The following is a 17,769-nucleotide window of genomic DNA, read 5'->3' on the forward strand; positions in this document are numbered from 1 at the left end:
ATTCTTTTAAAATAAAACAGCAAGAGGGATCATTTTGCATTATTTTAGCATAGAGCCATTCTCCCACTTATCTTTCTTTATCATCTGTCAACTAAGGATGGCACCAGCAGTTTATTTGAATAGGAATGAAACAGTCTCAGTCTTGTTCGTGCCCCGATGTGGCAGGCATCCAACAACAGAAAAAGTTAAAACAATTTTTAAGAAAAGAAATCAGAAAGGGATGGACATTGAGCTCCGGGCTTTGTTATGCAGGAAACTTTTAATGATTAATGGGAAAATGTAAACAATTAAGAAGTGTTTACTCCGTCGATCCCCACTCCCCTGGCAGCTCAATTAGTACAATACATCAACATCTCGGTTTTGAAAGGCTTCCAATACGCAATATAGCTCTGAAATACAAAGCACTTATACTACAAAGTTATAAGGCCTGTTTATATTCCAGGTGGGGAAATGGACTGCTGTCTTTCTGCAACTGTGCTTCAGGCACACAGATCAGGCAGATCCATGCAATACGTAATTTAAAAGTGGAAGTCCTTGAAATCCGTCCAGTCACATTATGTCATCTTGGTCTTGGGCTGATATACAAATGTTTACTCCTGGGAAAGAGATTTGGAAAGGGATATTTCAGGGTTTATAGATTCAGCATTAGAAAAGCCCTGGAGAGAGAACCTTCCACAATGGAACAGGTAATTTGCTGGCTTACAGAATTGACCAGGGAAAGCACAGAGTCGGGATAGAAAACATAAAATGTACTGTGTGCGCCTCTGTGCGTCTTCGCACGAGAGCAAAATGCAACCCACCCCCTCTTTTTAGAAAGCCTTTAATCTATTTATATTGCAGACCTGCCCAGTTCAAGAAATCAGAATCAGGGAATCTAAACCTTTAAAAAGGAGGAATATATATGGTGAAGGGCAGAGGATCAGATTTCGGCTCTTGCTATAATTAAGTTTCGTCCAGAATTAAAACAGTTTACACAGCTGGAGTTTTAACTTGGGCCATTCTGTACCATGGTTACAGCCTTTACAGGGGAAGGGTGTTTTAGTACACATTTCTTCCATTTTGTTGTGTTTTGAAATGGTGACAATTGACTCCAGGTGAGCTGGGCTCAGCAGTGGTATAAACAGCCAGCTAAATTAAAACCACACTCCAATAGCCTCTACCAAAATTGGCTGGACGGTGTATTTTGGGATGCTGGACACACCCTTCCTGATGTTCCATGTCATCAGAAAGTAAAGAACTTTCCACAAAACTAATTATATTTTTTGTAATACATACATATGTGGAAAATGTCTTGAAGTTCTTTGATCGTATTATGAGTTTGGGGGAGGTTAAGGAATTGGCCAAGCAGGTTCCTTTGCAGATGAAGACCAGATGGTCACTTTTAGTGCTCTGCTTCACTCAAAAGGAGGTAGGTTGGGTTTCAGTTTGTAGCATCTAGATGACAAAGAAGCAAAGCGGGGCTGGAAAGTATTGCTGTGTAAATGAAGTGGGGGAGAGGAGGAGACACTGTGAAGCAGAGGATAGAAAGATATGGTTAGCTCTGTGCTGCTTTGTGCTGGAATTTGGGGCTTGCTGGCAACAGAGTGAGGAAGCAAGATCTGGTGAGGTGTTAATACTATGAGCCCTATGCACAGTTTGTATACAGTGGTACCTCGGGTTAAGTACTTAATTCCTTCTGGAGGTCTGTTCTTAGCCTGAAACTATTCTTAACCTGAAGCACCACTTTAGCTAATGGGGGGCCTCCTGCTGCCGCCGCGCCACCACCACATGGTTTCTGTTCTCGTCCTGAAGCAAAGTTCTTAACCTGATGTACTATTTTCTCGGTCAGCAGAGTCTGTAACCTGAAGCGTATGTAACCTGAAGCGTATGTAACCCGAGGTACCACTGTATAAGTGTAAATAAAGCCATATATCCTAAGGACATCACAGTCTCCGTTGACCTTATTCCAAGGACACGGGAACCCCTGGATTCTCTCACTGCTCAGAGATGGGCAGTGGATTCCAACAATATAATAAGACTTGCTTGTTAATATTTTACTACTTTCGGTAAGGAGCTTCAATCAGTGTTGAACCTTACAATATTGAGGATGCTTCCAGATGGGTCTTTATTCTCATGCACACAGGTCCCCCCCCCCCAGTCTCTGCATGATGTTATTGCAATCAAAATGCCAGCCTGTCTTCTCATTTAATCCAGATTTACAGCTGGTATGTGGAAACTGGGATTGGCCACCTCAAAGTGGCTGTGGCTCTGTTCAGCTGCATTGCCAAGCCAGGCTTCATCACTATGGCAGCCTTCACCAATCTAGCACCTTACAGATATTTTCAACCACAACTCCCTTGCTGGCTGATGGAAGTCAGAGTACAAAACATCTGGAAGGCACCTAGAATCATAGAATCATAGAATCATAGAATCATAGAGTTGGAAGAGACCACAAGGGCCATCGAGTCCAACCCCCTGCCAAGCAGGAAACACCATCAGAGCACTCCTGACATATGGTTGTCAAGCCTCTGCTTAAAGACCTCCAAAGAAGGAGACTCCACCACACTCCTTGGCAGCAAATTCCACTGTCGAACAGCTCTTACTGTCAGGAAGTTCTTCCTAATGTTTAGGTGGAATCTTCGTTCTTGTAGTTTGGATCCATTGCTCCGTGTCCGCTTCTCTGGAGCAGCAGAAAACAACCTTTCTCCCTCCTCTATGTGACATCCTTTTATATATTTGAACATGGCTATCATATCACCCCTTAACCTCCTCTTCTCCAGGCTAAACATGCCCAGCTCCCTTAGCCGTTCCTCATAAGGCATCGTTTCCAGGCCTTTGACCATTTTGGTTGCCCTCCTCTGGACACGTTCCAGTTTGTCAATGTCCTTCTTGAACTGTGGTGCCCAGAACTGGACACAGTACTCCAGGTGAGGTCTGACCAGAGCAGAATACAGTGGCACTATTACTTCCCTTGATCTAGATGCTATACTCCTATTGATGCAGCCCAGAATTGCATTGGCTTTTTTAGCTGCCGCGTCACACTGTTGGCTCATGTCAAGTTTGTGGTCAACCAAGACTCCTAGATCCTTTTCACATGTAGTGCTCTCAAGCCAGGTGTCACCCATCTTGTATTTGTGCCTCTCATTTTTTTTGCCCAAGTGCAATACTTTACATTTCTCCCTGTTAAAATTCATCTTGTTTGTTTTGGCCCAGTTCTCTAATCTGTCAAGGTCGTTTTGAAGTGTGATCCTGTCCTCTGGGGTGTTAGCCACCCCTCCCAGTTTGGTGTCATCTGCAAATTTGATCAGGATGCCCTTGAGTCCATCATCCAAGTCGTTGATAAAGATGTTGAATAAGACCGGGCCCAAGACAGAACCCTGTGGCACCCCACTAGTCACTCTTCTCCAGGATGAAGAGGAACCATTGATGAGCACCCTTTGGGTTCGGTCAGTCAGCCAGTTACAAATCCACTGAGTGGTAGCATAGTCAAGACCGCATTTTACCAGCTTCTTTACAAGAATATCATGGGGCACCTTGTCAAATGCCTTGCTGAAATCAAGGTAGGCTACATCCACTGCGTTCCCTTCATCTACCAGGCTTGTAATTCTGTCAAAAAACGAGATCAGGTTAGTCTGACATGACTTATTTTTCAGAAATCCATGCTGACTATTGGTGATCACAGCATTCCTTTCTAGGTGCTCACAGACTGTTTGCTTAATGATCTGCTCCAGAATCTTCCCTGGTATTGATGTCAGACTGACTGGGCGGTAATTATTTGGGTCCTCTCTTTTCCCCTTTTTGAAAATAGGGACAACATTTGCCCTCCTCCAGTCTGCCGGGACTTCGCCTGTTCTCCAGGAATTCTCAAAGATGACTGCCAGTGGTTCTGAAATCACATCTGCCAGTTCTTTTAATACTCTTGGATGCAGTTCATCTGGCCCTGGAGACTTGAATACATCTAGACTAGCCAAGTATTCTTGTACTATCTCCTTAGTTATTCTGGGCTGTGTTTCCTCTGCTGAATCCTTTGCTCCAAATTCTTCAGGTCGGGCATTGTTTTCTTTATCGGAGAAGACTGAGGCAAAGAAGGCATTGAGGAGTTCAGCCCTTTCTGTGTCCCCTGTTTGCATTTCACCATCTTCTCCTCTGAGTGACCCCACTGTTTCTTTGTTCTTCCTTTTGCTACGAACATACCCATAAAAGCCTTTTTTGTTGCTTTTAACCTCTCTTGCAAGCCTGAGTTCATTCTGTGCTTTAGCTTTTCTGACTTTGTGTCTACACGTGCTGGCTATTTGTTTGAATTCCTCTTTGGTGGTTTCCCCCCTTTTCCATTTTTTGTACACATCCTTTTTTAATCTTAACTCAGTTAAAAGTTCTTTAGATAGCCACCCTGGCTTCTTTAGGCACCTTCCATGTTTCCGTCTCATTGGTATTGCCTGAAGTTGTGCTTTTACTATCTCCATCTTAACAAACTCCCAGCCATCATGAACTCCCTTTCCTTTTAGTATTACTGTCCATGGGATCTCACCAAGCACTTCCCTAAGTTTTATGAAGTCGGCTTTCTTAAAGTCGAGAAATTGAGTCCTAGTATGCTTGGCTGCTCCTTTCCGCTGTATAGTAAACTTCAGAAGAGCATGATCACTCGCGCCTAATGATCCTTCCACTTCTACCCCACTAACCAGGTCATCAACATTGGTTAGGACCAGATCTAAAATGGCTGTTCCTCTTGTTGCTTCTCCCACTTTCTGGACAATGAAGTTGTCTGCAAGGCCAGTGAGGAATCTGTTTGACCTTATGCTCTTGGCTGAGTTTGACATCCAACAAATATCCGGGTAATTGAAGTCCCCCATTACTACTATCTCCCTTCCTTTTGCATGCTTGGCCATCTGTTCCAGGAAGGCATCATCTATGTCCTCCGTTTGGCTTGGGGATCTATAGTAAACTCCCACAATGAGGTCACTGTTATTCTTCTCTCCCTTAATTTTGATCCAAATGCTCTCACTTTGGCTTTGAGGTTCTAAATCTTGGATCTCTTCACAGGTATACACATCCCTGACATATAACGCCACTCCTCCTCCTTTCTTGTCTGGTCTGTTTCTCTGAAATAGATTGTATCCCTCCATTATTACATTCCAATCGTGGGACTTATCCCACCAGGTTTCAGTGATTCCTATTATGTCATATTTAGTTTGCTGTACCAAGAGCTCAAGCTCATCTTGTTTATTTCCCATACTTTGCGCATTAGTGTACAGACATTGAAGTCCATTAATCATTCCCCCGTGTCTCTTATTTAAGGATTTATTCCTCCCACCACTAGGTCTGCGTGCTGTTTGCTCCATTCGGTCTATGACATTTGGATGATCATCTTCATCAATTGATAGACTCCTACCTTCAGGAGCACTGTCTCCCTCCCCCACATTAGTCAGTTTAAAGCCCTCCTGATGAGGTTTCTGAGATTTTTTGCAAAAACATTCCTCCCAACCGTTGTGAGGTGCAGCCCATCGCTTGCCAGAAGTCCATCTTCAAGAAACTGCATTCCGTGATCTAAGAATCCAAACCGTTCCTGTTTACACCATTTGCGAAGCCAGTTGTTCACTTCCACTATTTTTCCCTCTCTCCCTGGGCCACGTCGTTCAACTGGGAGGACAGATGAGATGACAATTTGTGCATTTAATTGCTTCAGTTTCCTGCCCAGAGCCTCGTAATCTCTTTTGATCTTCTGGAGGCTATTGCTTGCAGTGTCATTGGTTCCCACATGAACCAAGAGGAAGGGGTATTTGTCAGTGGGTTTTATGATTCCTTGCAGTCGTTCAGTTACATCTTGGATCTTAGCCCCGGGGAGACAGCACACTTCCCGAGACATCTTGTCAGGCCCACAGATCACTGCTTCTGTTCCCCTCAGTAGGGAATCCCCTATCACCACTACACGCCTCCTCTTAGGTCTGGCCGGGGTTCTTCCGTGAGCTGTCCGTTCCAAGGTCGCCTGCACATTCCCTGAGGACTGCCTTTGCTGCTCGTCTTCATATACCTGATCGACTGTAATGAGGGAGAGATCCTCAAATGGAGTCTGCTCTTCGTCTTCCATGCTAGGGGAAAGGACCTCAAAGCGATTGTGTATTTCTAAACAATCAGAGCGATCCCTGGCAGGCAAAGGCTGCATTATGGGAGCAAATGTTGTGATCACACATTCTCTCAGCCCCCTCCTTTGGCATACTTCTAGCTACTTCTGATTTAGTACAAAGCACAATTTTTCCATTCCCTCCATAGCAGCAACCTAGGTTTGTAATTTTCCTCCAAAGTATGATCGCAAGCCTTGCAAAGCTAGTTAGCCGTCCTGGTTTGTAGGACTGGAATAGCTTCAGACATAACAGCAGCAGAGGAAGTAACAAACTGAGTATACAAGGGGAAGAAGAAGAGAAATGAGGAGCACATGAGCAGAAGGCTATTTCTCACAGCACCCAGCTATCAGCTCTGAGCTGGCCGCATGTGTTTTAATGTATGTTCCATATGAAATCCAACACTTTCCCCTCATAATATACTGATGTGAGAGATATCCACATGGGGGGGGGGAAATCACCCTCAATCTATAGTCCAACTAAGATGGCTACACAACGCTTCTGTTACAAGACTAGCCCAATATACTTGCTTTTGGTTCAAAGTATTTGTCCATTAAAGGTGGCAAGTTGCATTACTCATGAGATACACACACTGGCTTTGCAGTAGCTTTCTACTGTCCTTGATTTCCCCCTTACCCACCATGCCACCCTCTTCAAAGTTGCTTCTATGGGTTGGCTCCTCCAGAACTGTATGGGACAAGGCACAAAGGACTGCAGTAGGCAAGGGAGTATCCCTTTTTTATGAGAATCAGTGTTTTCTGCTGCTTCAAAGCTACCATTAGATATAATCCATTTATTTTTGAAGTACAGGAATTGCTATGATTTCAAAGTAGACTCAGCTGAGAGCTGCCCAGCATGATTTTCTGATAAGTGTCACTGTTTGATACTGTATAATGTCCCTGTTTGTTTGATCACATTCACATTTTACATTTTTACCTGCACCCAAAAAACCTTAGGTGGACATCTAAACAATGTTATGTGCACAGCTGGCTCACAAGCTGTATTCACTGTCCTGAACATCCCAGCTGCAGGGCTACAAGTTTTTCTGACCTCGTGACAGGTAATTGATTCTTAAATCTATTGCAGTAACATTAAACTACACTGATGGCTGAACTCTAAAACTACTTTCCAAGTATTAGCTAATGCAAAAATAGTAATTTATCAGTGTAAGAAAATGTTTCTTTATCACAACCAGGTTTCCCCAGGTCCCCAGCCCCGCCTTTCTAAATAATACCCTCATTTATAACTAGGAACAACTTGGGATGGGCCTAACGTTTTGCAACATTAGTGTTTCAAAACAAAATGTGCCTTTCAGTTGCCCTGATACCCTTGGAAACATTTCATTTTAATGACTTGAAATATTGTAGTAGTCTCATAAAGACTTACTGCTGCAAATGCCTTGAGTATATAATTGGACGCAGGGGAGAGTCCTATTCACTTCACTGAAACTTTACTACGCAGCTTAATCCTATGCAGGTTTGCTTGGAAGTCCTGCTGAGCTTAGTATGGCCAAAGTAAGTGCATGTAAGATTGCAGTTTTAAGATTGCATCCTGGCTGATACATTATGTGACTGGTGTGTGTCCACATTGATTAGCTTATAATGCCTCAACATCAGGACTTTGTTCAGCCAGAACTCACCAGAACTCAGTTCTGGCCCCCTCTCAGACAGGCGCCATTGCCATTCTAAGAAAACGAGAGAGGTCTCTATGGTGAGTTTTGGCATCTTTTTCTAGAAAAATAGCACAACATATTTCTCACTGCATGTTCAGTGGAACTGACAGCACAGATCCAACTAACCTTTGCAAAAAATTTGCAACATATATCGGGAGGAATTAAATGATGTGCTCTTCCAGTCATTCCATTTGTACAATTATTTCAGTTTGTCCCCCCACTCTCCTCTCCTTGCATGCTGTTCTGGAGGTTCTCCTGACCCCTCCCCCCCGACCCAATTTTGGGGTGTGTTGGGAGGAGGGATGGGGGAAAGCCTTGTTGCACAAGTGGAGGTCCTTGCACAGGGCTTCCACTGTTGGGGCTGGTTAGGTGAATATACCCCACAGGCTTTTAAAATATTTCCTGAATCCAACAGCAGATGCAGGTTTCAATTTTGCTTATTTACAGGGCCCTCAGTGTCCATTGCACTTACAAGTACAAAGAGGTCAGGGCCCTGCTCTGAAAACTTTGCAAACTAAAATTTGGCACCTGGGAAACGAGAGAGGAAGGGAGCAGGGCTGTCTTAAACATATCTGGCACCGTGGTGCAAAGCTCCCTCCGGTGCACCCCCACCCCATTTACCAGAGTTGTCAACCTTTTTTTAGGGAGGACGACGCTGCCGGCAGGACTGGAAAAGGTGGTCACTGGCTGGAGGGCGGCTCCTCTGGCGGGGAAGAGGAGGAGGAGGCTAGACGCGGCACTTCCCGGCTCAGCTGGCCGCTTCATGCAGCGGTGGCCACAGCAGATGGAGGCTCTGGGCGCGGCGCAGCGCTGCTTCAGCACAGTATGGCGGAGGTGGGCAAGGGCAGCGAGCTGATGCCGGGAGGTACTGCGTCCAGCCTCTGCCTCTTCCCTGTCGCCCTCCAGAACTTGGCGCCCTGGCACCCCGCGCCACTAGCCTCTATGGGTCAGATGCCCCTGGAAGGGAGGAATGGCTGGCTTGGGGGTGAGGGCAGAGACTGTTGCTCTCCTGCTTCTGAACACCCTGCACCACTGCTGCTTACCACAAGAGGAGGCATTGGAGAGAGCAGCCAGTGTGGGTGCAGCAGCAGAGCCAATCAAATCTGACGTTCCTGCTGCTGCACCTGCACTGTGATGACCTCCCTGCTGACTTCATAGTAAGAAGCAGTGAACTGCAGTGTTCTGAAACCAGCTGAGCAATGCAGCACCACCCATGCTGCTCCACAGGGAGCAATACAAAATTGTTTTAGTGTACTTGGGAAGGGGAGATAATTACCACTGGGGATAATGGTGGCAGAGGCTGCACAGCTACCTAGCCCACTGCAGATCTTCACCGTGTCAGGTCATAAGAACATCACCTCCCCTCAAAATAAAAAGCTGGTGTTGGTCCCTGGCATTTGCCTCACCCTGCCAGATATTGACACAGGCCCTGTCAGGCTGGGTTGTATCAGGGCATGGGAACTAGGGCGTTGTGCCAAAGGTTTTACAGAAAAGGTGGGTTTTCAGAAAACATGACTGCATAACACAGGAGACTGCACCAAGAAACATTTCACTGAAAAGGGGAGGGGTTATTGGCTTGTTGTTGCTTTTCTTTTGATTATGTATTTTGTGGTTTTAGATTTTGATTTTATTCTGTGAACTGCCCTGAGACCTGGGGGTATAGGGTGGTATATAAATTCAATAGATAAATAAACAAATAAAATTAAGAAGAAAACATTTCTCACCATTATGAATGCAAATGTTGTCCTAAGGATGTTGCATGAATGTAAGTGTGCTGGCACTTGTGACTTTTGCTTGCTAGCTGGTATCATTGCTAGACGACCTTATAAAATTTCCCTTTCTTATTACAGCTAACTATAAATGAAGGAACTAATCCCAAGGAGAAGGCTTTTGCTCTTATGTCCTGCTTATGGGCTTCTTATAGGTAACCGTGAGAGCCGTGAATGAGAAGGACCTCTGGGGTGATCCAGCAGGGTTCTCTAGATATCGTTCGCCTTCCTTTCCAGTTACAGAAAGGGGTAAGAAAAGGATATACTGTATACTACATCTCTTTGTTAAAGAGAAGATGACCCTAGCTTCCTGCATAAGGGAAGCAACATTTTAAAATAATGTAAAATATTTGCAAATGGTCCTTTTAGAAAAATGACAGCCCTGGCCTTATATATCTTATGAAAATAAACATGATAAGTGAGAATTGTAAGGAGAGCAGAAAATGAAACACCCTTAAAAGAATGAAAGTGGCAGAGATGGGCAAGCAGACAATCAGCACACATGAATGGCTTCTCTTGCTTTCTTAATTCTTTCCATCCCTTGTCAGTTTTGTTAAGGCATTGTTGGCAGAGGAAGATATATGTCACGTGGAAGTCCACATAGCTGAAATTATTCTGAATCTGCTTGGAGCCAAGTTCATAGCATGTGGCATTACATGTGGAAAACTCTCCCTTTGGGCTAAAGGATGCCAGCTGTAATTAAGACCAATGGATGGTGCATCTGATGACTTTTACACTAACCTACCCAGAATAATTTAGAAAATATATGCAAATAATAAATAAACTCTTCAGGCACTTAGCCTGGTGATGAGATGGACTGATGGGCTAAGTGTGCGTAGGGAGGGCTGGCTCCATCTCCTCCAACAAAATTTGAGAATTTAGCACAAAGGTCTGAAGAGGGCAGTTAACCACGTCCAGCTGGTTGTGGTTAGAAGGCTCCGTTTGATCTAGAAACAGCTGAACATGTCCAGAAGCCATCTTCAGATCTTAGTGCTACACACCCAAAGATCGGGGTGTGTGTGTGTGTGTGTGTGAGGACATGTCCAGCATGCGGAAGGCATCGAGGGCAGGGCCATCATGCTCAGAGTTGCCCCCCTGCACACCTTTATCACTCCCATGACCAGACTGAATGCCTGAATAGGGCTGTTAGAGCACCCATGTTAACTCCTGACACTTGACAGGTGCTGCAGCTGTGAGTACAAACACCCTCTCATAGTACTGGCTACGAATTGACAAATCATTAGAGGACTAGGCCAGACACAGGCAAACTCGGCCCTCCAGATGTTTTGGGACTACAACTCCCATCATCCCTGACCACTGGTCCTGTTAGCTAGGGATGATGGGAGTTGAGGTCCCAAAACACCTGGAAGGCCAAGTTTGTCTATGCCTGGACTAGGCTGTTGATGGCTACCAGCTATGAGGGCTGTGTTCTCCCTGGGAGGCAGTATGCCTTTGAAAACCAGTTGTTGGAAATTGTGACTGGGGAGAGCAGAGCACTGTGGCAGTCAGGTGCTGCTTGTGGGCATCACATGGACATCTGGTTGGCCATGTGAGAGCAGGATGCTAGACTAGGTGGGTCTTTGACCTGATCCAACAGCCAAGCTCTTTTTGGTTCTTCTGGGTGACACCCTTTAGTGGACAGAACATCGATAAACTTTTATATAGCTGGTCTAGCATTTCGTTGATGAGAGGGACTCTGCTGATCCTACAGCTCACTAAGTTGGAGATGGAGATCCTTGATTGCCTTTTCCAAAGCAGAAGTGTCCCCAGATGGAAATCATTACAAGCCCAAGTCCTTTATTAAAGTTGAAAGCAAAAGGGCCCTGCTCAACACAAAGCTGCTTAGTTTTAAAAAGCCCCTTTCCTCTAGTGCATCTGCCTCTGCTATCTGCTCATATTTCTTTGTACTCAGTGGAACCCAGATTACACAGTATGGAGACCAATAATAAAAGCCTCTCCATTTAATTCCTGAGCTTCAGGTTTAAATTTAGAGCATGTTATCATAGAAGATTGGTTTGGGATATATGATGTGCTCCAGTGACTGAATGAGGAGGGTGACTTCATGCTTTTTGAGAAAGATTTTTACAGATGTGGTCAAAGGAAAATATTCTTCAGAAAAGCCAGCAACATCTGCAGATAGCATGCTGATTATGTCACTGCTGCTGCTCTATAATCTGAGCGAGAGTCTCTGTCCTACACAAAGCAAATGCAGGAGCTGATGGGGCAGGCAAAAGAAAGTACATGCATGTTTTCACTTTTCTGGTGCTTATTTTCAACTTATTCTTTGGTGTGCATCAGAAGAACAGAAGGCTGGAGGTCTGCTATCTCTTTGGGAGGGACCCGTTTTTCTAAGGCAGGGGAAGGGAGCCTCAGGCCCAGCGCTGAATGAGGCCCTCCAGGCCTCTCTGCCTGGCCCTCTGAACTCTTCCCAGGCCACACTTTTCGCTGACACTACATTGTACCCTGAGTAGAGGGATGCGGACACGCTGTGGTCTAAACCATGGAGCCTCTTGGGCTTGCTGATCAGAAGGTCGGCAGTTTGAATCCATGTGACGAGGTAAGCTCCTGTTGCTCTGTCCCAGCTCCTGCCAGCCTAGCAGCTGGAAAGCATGCCAGTGTGAGTAGATAAATAGATACCACTGCGGTGGGAAGGTAAACGGCATTTCCGTACACTCTGGTTTCTGTCACAGTGTTCCATTGCACCAGAAGCAGTTTAGTCATACTGGCCACATGAGCAGGAAAGCTGTGTGCGGGCAAACGCCAACTCCCTCAGCCTGAAAGTGAGATGAGTGCTGCACCCCATAGTCGACTTAACCGTCCAGGGGTCCTTTACTGTTACCTTTACCTTTACCTTACCCTGAGTGTTTTTGCCAGGATGGAATGTGTCCTTGAACCCTGTTAATGACTTGAGTGGAGAATAAAGAAAGGTGTGTGTGTGTGTGTGTGTGTGTGTGTGTGTGTGTGTGTAAGTGTAAACCTCTTTTTGGGAGATAACACAAACCTGTATTTCAAATATCTCATTGGTCAGTTACTGTTGGGAGCAAGGTATTGGAAATTTCTGGAAGCAGCATCCGTTGCCACATGGTGAAAGAAAGCATGGCAGTTAACTTGGGTAGAAAAATTACTAACCAATTAAATCTTGCAACGGGTTTGATACAAAAGGACACATTTACAATGGTTTGCTACACCTTTATTATGTATAAAGCTAAAGAAGATGCAGTGGAACTTTCCTCATGCTACAAAATTTTCTGGCTAGTGTAATTCTATAATTTGTTTATTCATTTGGATAAGTAACTGGAATTGTGTTTTTCTAATGGTTGCTGGCTTCACGGTAATCTAGTAATTTCATTTCCTGGGGAGGGCGAGGGAAGGATAGCTTTGTTTGTTTTACTGTTCTTTGATAATTTGTAACAGAAAAGAATCGTAATTTTAAAAAACCACAAACTGATTTTTTCAAAAACAAAACAAAAACAAAACCCCACAATTCCAAATCTCTCAAATAGTTGAGTAAACCTTAGTCTCTCTCTCTCTCTCTGTGTGTGTGTATTTCACTGACTGCACATGAGTCCACTTGAACATTAAACCATGTATTTTACATTTCAGCCATTACTCTTTCACACTGGATGAACAGTTTTAAAAAAATCAAGGGTAGGAGGAGAATAGATGTAGCGTCCAGTAGTTGCAGTAACTGTTGTCTGTGGCATATAGATACCAGTTTATATCAAATATCAGATGGAAGACCAATATTAAGTATATATGCCGCAAATGGGTGGAACTGCTATGGACACCTCAGGATTTGCATTGTCACTATTCCTTGTGTTGTTACTGCTGTTTAGATGTTTTAAACTGTGTTAACTTCTTGTACATTACCAGTAGTAAAGTATGGAAGTGAGAGCTGGACCATAAAGAAGGCTGATCGCCGAAGAATTGATGCTTTTGAATTATAGTGCTGGAGGAGACTCTTGAGAGTCCCATGGACTGCAAGAAGATCAAACCTCTCCATTCTTAAGGAAATCAGCCCTGAGTGCTCACTGGAAGGACAGATCCTGAAGCTGAGACTCCAATACTTTGGCCACCTCATGAGAAGAGAAGACTCCCTGGAAAAGACCCTGATGTTGGGAAAGATTGAGGGCACAAGGAGAAGGGGGCGACAGAGGACGAGATGGTTGGACACTGTTCTCGAAGCTACAAACATGAGTCTGACCAAACTGCGGGAGGCAGTGGAAGACAGGAGTGCCTGGTGTGCTCTGGTCCACGGGGTCACGAAGAGTCGGACACGACTAAACAACAACAACAACAACAACAACTTCTTGTTTTATTTTTGTTGTGCTGTGCCTCAGGTTGTTATGTAGAAGGTAGTATATAGGTACATAAATATATAAAGGGTTGAATCCAACAAAGTCATGGTGCAACATAACTTCCTCTCCATCATCTCTCCCTGCACATCCCTCCTTTATACAAAACTCCAGAGGGATGTGGGGAAGAAACGCAGAGCAGATTTGGGGGCATGGCAGGGAGAGCAGTTTCATTGCATAAGTTCTGTTCTGCTCCTGCAGTGACTTAGTTGGACATGGCCCATCATTTATTCCACAGCCATTCTCCCCAACCTCCAAATTCATTTTGACTCCTCTCTCTCTTTGTGAATTGAAGGGTAGGAGAGGAAGGGCTGCTGCCAAAACAGAAATCTATGAAAGCCCTTTAGCTGTGTACCTATAACATACTCTTGCTGGATCCTTCCCCACATGTTTCTCTCTCCCCCTAGAGCCTAGTGGTGTTCTGGTGAGAGATGAAACACAGGCTATTCTGTTCCTACTCACTGTTAGCAGTAATCAAAGTCCGGCCAAATGACTGGCAGGTGCGTGAGACTCTTTGGAGAAACTTGTCTAAAAATGTTAGGAAAGAGAAAGAGCTAACATTTCCAAGTTCCAGATGCTCTTCGCTATGCGTGACCTAGCATGATTTGTACTTGTTTATACTCTTTGGACCACCTATCTTGTTAATAGCTCCTCTGCACAATGTCCCGTCCTCTGCTCTTTGCAGACCGTGTTTGTGGTTTTCGGAATGCTTATTTCGGTTATGGCAACATGCGGAAGAAACAGAAGCTAGCAGGTCGCATCTGGCCTTCTTTTGTTCTTTATTGCCACGAAAAATGGAAACACATATTTTGAAGGCATGCACAAATAATGCTTATCTAATTCCAGCTAAAACAAATGCCCTCATCCAGCATCAGGCTATCGGCTCATGTAAGCAGGCCTCTACGGGGTTATCATCTGCTATGCATCAGATGCTGTAAATCTGATGTGTGCTCAAATATGCATCACACTGTACATCTGAGTCCAAGTGCCATCTATCCATTATCCCAGTGGTGTCCAAACTTTTTTCAAAGAGGGCCAGATTTGATGAAGTGGAGGGCAGTGAGGGCTGACCAAAGTTGTTGACCTTTTTAAAGGATTTTTGAGCTATTTTTAGGATTGAAGTTGTTGAGGTTTTTTTAGGATTTTACCCTAGGAAATAAACTGCCACAGGGACCAGATTAAACCGACCAGCGGGCCAGATTAAGCCCCTGAAATGGACTTTGGACATGCCTGCACTATCCCATTTACATTACTACCATCTGGAATGCACAGTCTAATGCAACTAGTCATGGAAATACCTTTCTAAGCATGATTCAAACTGAATCACGGTTACTAGCATTAAATACAAAATCTGGCACCATATTTTACTAATATCATATTAGCTGTTACAATCCATTTGTGCTGTGTAAGGGACAATACAGTTGAGAAAAGAACTGGGTGAAATGGAAACTCCCAGGGTGGATATTCTCCACACAGTCTCTGCAGGATCACTTCTTCTCAGGATATTTGTTACTGGTTTATGACAGCCAGTTTTTCTCTTTGATCACCCCCATCGCGCTCCTTCTGTTCACTTGCTCTATATGGTTGCTTTGAATTTCCAGTCCCAAATACTGCCACCTCCAATTCACCCGAGGTCACAGCAAAGTTTAATTTCCCCAGGCCCAAATCCAGCATTTAACTGAAGGCAGAAGCCTCATGCTCGATTGAATGGCACGCAGATGCATTTCATTTTTTAATGTTAAAAACTCATAAAGTGCATTTCCCATACAAAATTGGAATAAAAGTTTTGCATCAACGGCAAATGTTTTGCATGATATGCAGACCAGGCCACCCAGTTCTGGTTGCTCAAATCCATATCAGGCCCAGTCAGTTCAGTGAACTCAAACTCTTTTGCTGGAGCAATCTGGCTGTGAGGCCGAATGGAAACCCCCTTATCCCTTAGGCTTGAATTTTCTCCCAAGAGAAGCAGTGCGTAGTCTAACCTTTTAATACCCCCCTCCCTTTCTTGGCATCCTGTCCTGGCTGGCCTCGGATGTTGTCCCACATTCCTCTTAGTCAGAAACAATTAAAGAAAGAAGTAAACTGGCAGGAATAGAGACCGAGGCAGCACAGTGTAGTCAAACATGAAGCGGTGGAAGGGCCTCTGAGAAACCCAGCCAGCTTTATGTAAGGCAAGCCTGGTCATCAAGGAGCTGCTGTGATCATTTACTCAGTGTTCGCAGAATGAGAGTGGGGTTAGGGTGGAAGAGAAAGCACAGAAGCATATCTGGTATGCCTTACCTTGAGGCCCTGGGAAAAAGATACTGCAAACAATCTTGAGCGGAAAACGCAACTGTCGTGGCCCAGCAAGTAGCCATGAAGTGCCAAGTGTGACTGATCCCCTTTGAAAGCTTATTAGTTGCATCAGGGAATTGCTTTGAGGGAAACAATAGCTTGTCCTTTCCCAGCAAAATCAGGGGGGAAGCAAGTCGGGACTGTTTCTGTGGGCTAAACTCATCAGTCTGTACCAGGCCTTGGCGCTCAGTCCTGGCATGGTAAAAAGTGGCAAAGAGCCAGTCTTGTGTCGCTGCTCCCAGCTGCCAGTTGCTATCTGGAGTTTATGAACTTGTTCCAGTTAACAGGGGCTTATTATATTAGGGAGACAGCTCATTAAATCAAAGGGCATTTTCACATGAGTGGCTGATGTGCTTTTGGGGCAGCCGCCTTCTGTAATGGAATTGGAAAAACCTATATCGGTGGGAGTGTACAACCATGCTATCTTCTGCCTTCGCAACCGTTGCACATGGCACAGGTACCACTTGAAAAGCTCCAGTTCACACAGGCGAAAATGGCCCCCAATCTTCTTTAAAGTCCCTCAACATGCTTAGCAATTTACTTTTTCCATTTTAATATTTATGTAGCTGTGGACATAATGATTTTTGTTTGGTTGCTGTGGTACATGTGTGCATTATCTAGAAACAAACAAATAAATCTTCCCTTTAATAGAAAAAAGACATTTAAGTGAATCATTTATTAAAACTCATTAACATCTCTTTACTTAAGTGATAGCCCTGCTTAATTAGCACACAAATCCTCCTTGCATAGGGCATATGAGATGTCGTGTGGCAGGTACACCCACACTTGGAACATTATGTACAGCTCTTGCTTCATTGCATTTGCTAAATCGATTGGACACATCACACTTCTCCTATGCTATTTCTCAGTTGACAGATAAATTGGCCCAGATTAGAGCATAGAGGACTTGTCTGAACCGCATTTGGGGTTCCTACACCTGTAATCATAGAGTTGGACCTCCATGTAGTTCAATCACCTGCTGATGAATGAAATCCACTGCTCTAGCCTCACTGATATGCCCTGCAGCCTCTCCTTGGAAACTCCGAGGATAATCTTCTTTTGACAATATTCACAAAGAGAGACAGGAGGGGATAGGCTCTACTATTTTTAATTTTGAGAGCTCAGATTTTGGTGAGATGTACTATTCTGAAATTTTCTCCACAATGGGCCAAAATTAGGCAAGGGCTACATAGCAAATGCCGTGTATGGCTGAACATTTACCACCACATCCAATATGAAGTGACTTTTTGGACAACGAATGGGGATGTATTCTGCAGGAAGATATCTGTACATGTGTGGCTGAGACCAAGGTAGCAATGCAGCACAAATGCTATCTGCCTCAAGCCCATTTGGAGGACTGTCTTGGTGGGGGGTTTATTTTGATTTCAAGAATAAAAGTTGCATTTGGTGGCAATTCCTCTTTACCCTGTGATTTCTGCTCCTCTGCAACATGCAAATATGTTGGAAGATGGTCACCCCTGACTTTCAAAATATATTTTGTCACAGTGTAGACATTTGTATGAGCAGCGAACGAGATACATAGT

The 17,769-nt window shown here is 44.4% G+C and overlaps 1 long non-coding RNA gene across 1 annotated transcript; it reads right to left on the reverse strand.

Annotated features, from left to right (window-relative positions):
* Positions 1 to 240: 240 nt before the first annotated feature.
* Positions 241 to 17,459, reverse strand: LOC128407857 (uncharacterized). The gene is made up of 2 exons (XR_008328919.1): positions 16,172 to 17,459; positions 241 to 596 (listed from the first exon to the last, which is right to left on the reverse strand). It is a non-coding gene; the product is annotated as an uncharacterized LOC128407857 (long non-coding RNA).
* Positions 17,460 to 17,769: the final 310 nt, after the last annotated feature.

This window comes from Podarcis raffonei, chromosome 2 (assembly GCF_027172205.1).
Source record: "Podarcis raffonei isolate rPodRaf1 chromosome 2, rPodRaf1.pri, whole genome shotgun sequence".
Taxonomy (NCBI): domain Eukaryota; kingdom Metazoa; phylum Chordata; class Lepidosauria; order Squamata; family Lacertidae; genus Podarcis; species Podarcis raffonei.